The sequence below is a fragment of the Temnothorax nylanderi genome, unplaced genomic scaffold, assembly GCF_030848795.1.
Source record: "Temnothorax nylanderi isolate EJ_2023f unplaced genomic scaffold, tnyl_v1.0 TNYL_tig0286_pilon, whole genome shotgun sequence".
Classification (NCBI taxonomy): Eukaryota; Metazoa; Arthropoda; class Insecta; order Hymenoptera; family Formicidae; genus Temnothorax; species Temnothorax nylanderi.
In genome coordinates, this window is record NW_027249348.1 from 202,596 (window position 1) to 209,024 (window position 6,429).

Sequence of the window (6,429 nt, forward strand, 5' to 3'; positions counted from 1 at the left end):
AAACTAAAGCTACGATTTATTTAAACATTATTGGTGCAATAACTAGGTAAAACATCAATTTAAACATACATGTGTAGTTTAGACAGGATATAAATCCAGGTCAGAATTACAAATTTCTTGAATGTACCAGCATTTAATTATACAGTAAATAATAAATTTATTTACAGTTACAATAGATTATACATATTAAATAAAACTTGATTTGGTAAGTATGAAGTAAATAACAATATAATAGTTTTATTAAATGTTTATTTAGCAATTATGTTTTCATGTATGTATAAGAAACGTAGCATATTCACATATTCACTTTGTATGTGTGTGTTCATATGTGTATGGTCAGAGGTACGAATATATAATACTGACGGGTTATATTACTGCTTAAAAATACGGCTTAAAAATAATTATGTTACTGTCTCGGTCTTCTGCCTCGTCTACCCCAATGGTAGTTAGCTGACGACATCTTTCTTCTTGTCGTCGTATCCCCGCGGCTCTGCCTCTTGGTCTTCGAACTGTAAATATGCTCATGTACCATAGCGTTTGGTCCAAAGCGTTTGGTCTGCACTATGCGATCGTGTTCTTCTCTATTATTGACAATGCGATCAAGTGCGATTTTTTGCGCATTTTTATTACAGACGTTCTTCATTACATTAACATAACAAAGTCTATACTTTCAAGGTACATGATGATCGTTTTAAAATGGTGTCTACCTGTGAGATCTTTAAGGATTATGCGCAGTGTTCAAGCTCCCGCACGGAGCACATTAAGCTAAATTAGTCTTCGTTATTTTATTTTTATCTTGCAAATTGTCTTTATTTGTTCTCTCTCTCGCGAGCTTACCGATTATTAATATCGAGTCGCCGCAAGCGCTTGGACACTTCGATAAGATTAAAGCGATCACAGACAGAGGCATTCCGGTAAACGAAACGCCGCGAACACCCCAATAGATACAGAGGCTAATACTTCTTTTCTTTTTTTTTAAGGATTTCTAATGATATCCCCTGGTGGAAATCTTCTCATGGGTAGGCAAAAAAGTCCCAATTCTCCCCATGAGTATCTTCCCTTTTTTGCCTACTTATGAGAAGATTTCCACCAGGGTAATGAAAGATCAATGTGTAATATTGTTTATCGCTGTAGTTTATTTTAATGTGTCTGTTTTGTAATTAATATCTTTATAATGCGTAATTACAAAATAAATTGATAGTGAAGTTACTAATTAAAATATAAAGAATTATAATTTTGCCTACCCTTTTTGCCTACCCATGAGAAGATTTCCACCAGGGTCCGTACCGCACGTAGGGCGTTCCCGTCGTTGCAAAACCGTTTCACGACTCGGAGGCTGCAAATGTAGCGAGTCGAGTTTGTAACGCAAGCTCCGTGTCCCAATTCGTTCTAGATGCGCTCCTCTCTACCTTATGTAATACATTACTCGCGTAAAGTATCGCGCAATTGTAATTGTACGTTATAATATGTAGTACAAATAGAGAATATACCGCGCGCGCGTGATGTAAAATTGTAAGAGTAGACCTAAAAGGTAGTAAAATCGTAAAACGTAAATATCGTAGAAAAGTTTCGCGAAAAAGCAAAGGCTCGTTCCAAAACAATAGCGGAAGGCTTATGAAATAGAATAAGAAAGCATTTATACTTCTAGTAGACCGTCGTGTTATAGTTCTGAAGGCACTGTTCAAAAGTTTATTACATTTCTTGGAATAACGGGTCTTCGCAAAACACCTCTTCGAATGGTGCGACAAGGAGAGTCGTTATAAATATCGACATGACCATTGCACACGCCTCCTTCGGTCTATATCACAAAATTCAAAATAGAGTAGTCTCAACTTGACAGCCTGTGCCACAATGTCAATGCCATATTTGTCGGGTCTGTGATCGCTTAGGAATTATCGTGAGCTAGCAAAAATCGATGGTCAGAATTCAGGCTTATGATACGCAATGGCCGGTGCATTTCCATTAATTATGTCATATCAATATCGTATCATTATATTACACAAACGCTTATTAATTTAGAGGCACATTGCTAAGGGTCTCGGTTTTTTTTCTTTTCAAGTTGCTCCCTACATTAATGAACTTATGACAATTAGCTAATTACGATTATTCAATACGTCAGCGATTTGGCATATATGTATATATATATATATATATAGAAGAGAGAAGTGTGTGTGACGAACGAACGGTGGATATCTTTCTTGAAAAGAACATTAATGTGTGTCAAGGTAGTTTAAAGACAATATTTGAGCTCGGAATTTCTTAAAATTAAGCGTAAAAAAATGCCATGTGCATAAAAATAATAAGACAACTCTCTACAGATGCTATAACGATCCCGCTATCGGATTTCCTTACCTAAGCAGGAAAACTTTGGCTACTGCTACACGCTATTTGTACTTCGGCGAAAAAGAGCCGAATTTACGATTCTTGCTAAGAACACCGATTGCGCATTTAGAAGAAAAAAGAACGGTACGCAGCACACACAGTACCTAAACCAGCAACAGATCATTTATATGTTCAGGAAGACCTTAACAGTACTATATATGCTCACGCTTTAATAAATCTGAATTCTACGCACAACGATTGTAATGTCAGAGAAGCATTTACTGTACTCAGAGAGTGTACTTTTTGCCGGAATGTTTAAACGTGATATTTCTTTTCTTTTCTTTTCTTTTTATATTCACACACAGCACTGGACTATTTGCGTTATTCGCGCTCATAAATTATTTAAAAGCTCTTAGTCTTTTGAACATTAAAGTCCAGAATGCTGCTCTGAGATATGAATGCTCTACAGAATGTACATAGTAGACAGCAAAAGCGTCTATACCACAGGATGTTCACATTTGCTCTGATGCAAAATATCGTTTTCTTTTTTTTTTCTCGAGCTACAAAAATCAGGCTGATGCAATGGCAGATACTATGTAGATATATAAAAGTTAGCTTTACAACATGTAATTAACTTTACAACATGTAAAACCTGATAAAGTTCTTAAAAAATCTAAAGAACATTCCCTGAATAAGATCAATCACACGACAATTCAGTCCTCTCTAAGTATCGTACTTTGATCGTAGAACGCATCAAATAATTTCTTTTAAGGGAATCAAAATTTTCTAAAGTAATATGTATATAATCAATGATATATTCTCATGAATGTGTGGGTCCGTCATGGTACCAGCCTGGATCCGGCCAATCAAATCATGTGATTCCGTAGAGTCTAGACACAGACATTTCTCTTCCGCATTCGTACAGATGAGCCACTTAAGATAGATCACAAAAAGTACGGAGTGGGCATTAGAGGTGGGATTACTCTCTCGGAATCAGGCACTGCCTGGAACAGCACTGGTGATCTCTGATCCACTGTCGTGAACTGCATGATACTAGCTATGTTACCACATCAATAACAATAATTTGGGACCGACCACACTGTGACGAGTTTGTCATTAAACATGTACCTATAACCTGCATGATAAAAATATGCGTCATCAATACATACTTCCGAGATATTTAAAAAAATCTGCGACAGAAATATTTGAGCAAAGACATACCTACCTGAACTAATTGGTGCGCCCTACAGATGAGTTTAAGATCATTCACTTCCATGAACATGTAAGTCACTTTGCTGCCAAACAGCCAGCCTGCACCACGCGGACTTACTGTCCATGTTTCTACATCTTCTGGATCGGACCAGACCAAATCACAGAAAGCACCTGTAATATGGCAATTAAGCAACGATATTTTATTATTATTGTACAATAACAGTAAATATCCAGTCATGTAACTTTTAATTATTATGTAACTTTTGCAATGACATATCACTTTATACAATTAATACCTTTGTGTGGAATCTCTTGATTTCTTTCAATCGTTCTAATTTGATCTAGTGTTCTAATAGCTGGAGACAATCCACCGTGTACACAAAGAACCTGTTCATCAATTAACTAAAACAGAATTTTATTCGAGCGTAATCAAAAGTGGAGTTATACCCTACAACAGTACTTCCACGCATTAGCATTGCCGTACTTGTTTTGGCATTCATCTAGAACAGAAAATGAAGAAACCAATGAAATCAAAGCTTTATTATACACAAATAAAAAAAGCCCAGAAAAGAAAGTATCGTTGCGCACTTACCGTAAAATCCAAATAAACGTGCGTGATTTGTCTAGTTTCGTGATTACCGCGTAGTAACGTTATCCTGTCGGATCCTGTCGGACCATTTAGCTTTAAGTGTGAGCAGACGAGTAAACGTTTCTAAGCTAGCCCCGATCGACAAAATCTCCCAGGAATATGTAATTTGTATCTGGCACGGGGCCACCGTTACGAAACAGTTCCTCTAAATCATAGAACTGTAACAGCACAAAAACATGAACAATCTGATGTATATTAATATCACGATTGTGTACAAATAACTATACAGCTACAGAATATTAAAATCGAAAAGTTGTGAGGCAATAGATAATGGAAGACTAATATTGTTCCGACGCTAATTCGGAAGATTAAAATCCGCTAAAACTTTACGTCGATCCCGTAGCGGTGAGCAAGGATGCTCCGACTTTGAGGTTAGTACAACATTCATCGCACGATACTGTTATAATTGCAAATCGGAAACGTACCTCGAGTCCAGCTCTTCTGCGATCAACGAAGTCGGGATCGAACGTGTCAGTCGTCACTTTCTGCCAAGCGTAGAGAACCTTCTTTTCCGGCAGCGGTGGTAACACGATGTAGGGATACGAAATCTCCAGATAAGCACGAAGCAATTCAAATTCAGTATATCGCCGGCACGATTACGGTGTTACTACCGTTTCGCGTACGCGCGTATGCGCGCGTTGTCGCACCTTACCTCGCGACAGCGTGCGGCTCGTGCAAACGTTAACGTGCGGCCGCAATCGCGCCTCGTGTGAACAGGCTCCTTGATCTCAGTATCAGCTCCCTGCTCCCTGCCGTCAACTCCTTGATTGATTGATCTCAGTATCAGTTCCCTGCCGTCAATATATAATAATATAGTATAGGTTAACCTGTATGTAAACACTCGCGTAAACGTAGTAAACAGTAAAATAAGTAACAGTAATATATAGAATAGGAGATAATTACATAATAAAACAATTACCTTGAATTAATCGTCGCGTCGCGTAAAGAGTCACGGTCGGTCTCGCTCCGCGCGTACTACCGTGTCTCTCGACGAGATAGGTTAACTGATGAACTGACTGACAGCGCGCTAAACGCACTGTCTGCACTGTACTGCACTGCGCTGCGATATAATTGATGAACTGACTGACAGCGCGCTAAACGCACTGTCTGCACTGCACTGCACTGCGCTGCGATACTAACGCCGTTAGCCGCCAGTGTCGAAAAAGTGAAAGTGACATTTTTCTGTTATATATATGTTATATTGAGATGAGAGCGGTCGACGTAGAAGAAAGTATCTTAAAATAAAATTTTCAACATTTGGACTTTGCGTCGCAATATCTCCGCTCGTAGGGCACGTAGCGGAATATTATAACAGAAACCCCCCCCTAATTCGACCCCAAGCTATCGATCAAGCCTACTTAGAACTTGATCCGTTTACTCGTTATCGAGATCTCAACATCTCGTATACTCGCAACCCGTCGCGTCGCGTAAAAGAGTCACGGTCGGTCTCGCTCCGCGTATACTTGGCGCGAGACACTGCCGTGTCTCTTGATAATTCTTTGAGATTCGGTGAATTATTTCCCGAAAAATTAGAAAAATTAGAAAAACCGGTTTCCAGAAAATCGGCAACAAAAAACCATACACATAGTGGCACTCCCCGGAAAATTCTATTTCATATACTTTTGGTAAAAATTCGGTTCAGGGGTTTAGGCTGAGCGTTGATGAGTCAGTCAGTGAATGAGTCAGTCAGTCTCAGTACATCTTCCTTTATATATATAGATTTGAAAAATAATTGTTTCACATTTGAAAGGTTGTTTAAATGTTTGAAAAACATCTTACGTTTGAAAAATGTTCTTTTAATACGAATACTAAGATTTTTATACAACTAATAATATAAATATATAAAAGAACAATTTTTAAGATGTTGTTTTTCAAATATTAAAAAAAAAACTTTTCAAATGTGAAAGAAATATTTATTCAAATCTTAAATTAACGTTTTTCAAACGTTAAAAAAACATTTTAGAACACGTTAAAATAGATGTTTTTGTAACATAAAAAAAAACATTTTCTCAAACGTTAAAATAAACATTTTCAAACATAAAAAAAATGTCTTTTTAAACGTTAAAATAAACGTTTTTTTAACATTAAAAAAACACTTTCTTAAACGTTAAAATAAACGTTTTTAAACACTAAAAAATGTCTTTTTAAACGTTAAAATAAACATTTTTTAAACATTAAAAAAACATTTTTCTTAAACGTTAAAATAAACGTTTTTAAACATTAAAAAAATGTTTTTTTAAATGTTA

At 36.8% G+C, this 6,429-nt stretch overlaps 1 long non-coding RNA gene across 3 annotated transcripts; it reads right to left on the minus strand.

Moving 5' to 3' along the window:
- Positions 1-232: 232 nt before the first annotated feature.
- On the minus strand, positions 233-5,660 carry LOC139780586 (uncharacterized). 3 transcript variants are annotated; one of them, XR_011720281.1, is made up of 7 exons: positions 5,103-5,658; positions 4,836-4,974; positions 4,609-4,731; positions 4,127-4,341; positions 3,831-4,034; positions 3,548-3,705; positions 233-3,457 (listed from the first exon to the last, which is right to left on the minus strand). It is a non-coding gene; the product is annotated as an uncharacterized lncRNA (long non-coding RNA). The 3 variants fall into 3 exon arrangements; XR_011720282.1 differs by having other exon boundaries at positions 3,544-3,705; positions 4,609-4,974; positions 5,103-5,660; XR_011720280.1 differs by having other exon boundaries at positions 4,609-4,974.
- Positions 5,661-6,429: the final 769 nt, after the last annotated feature.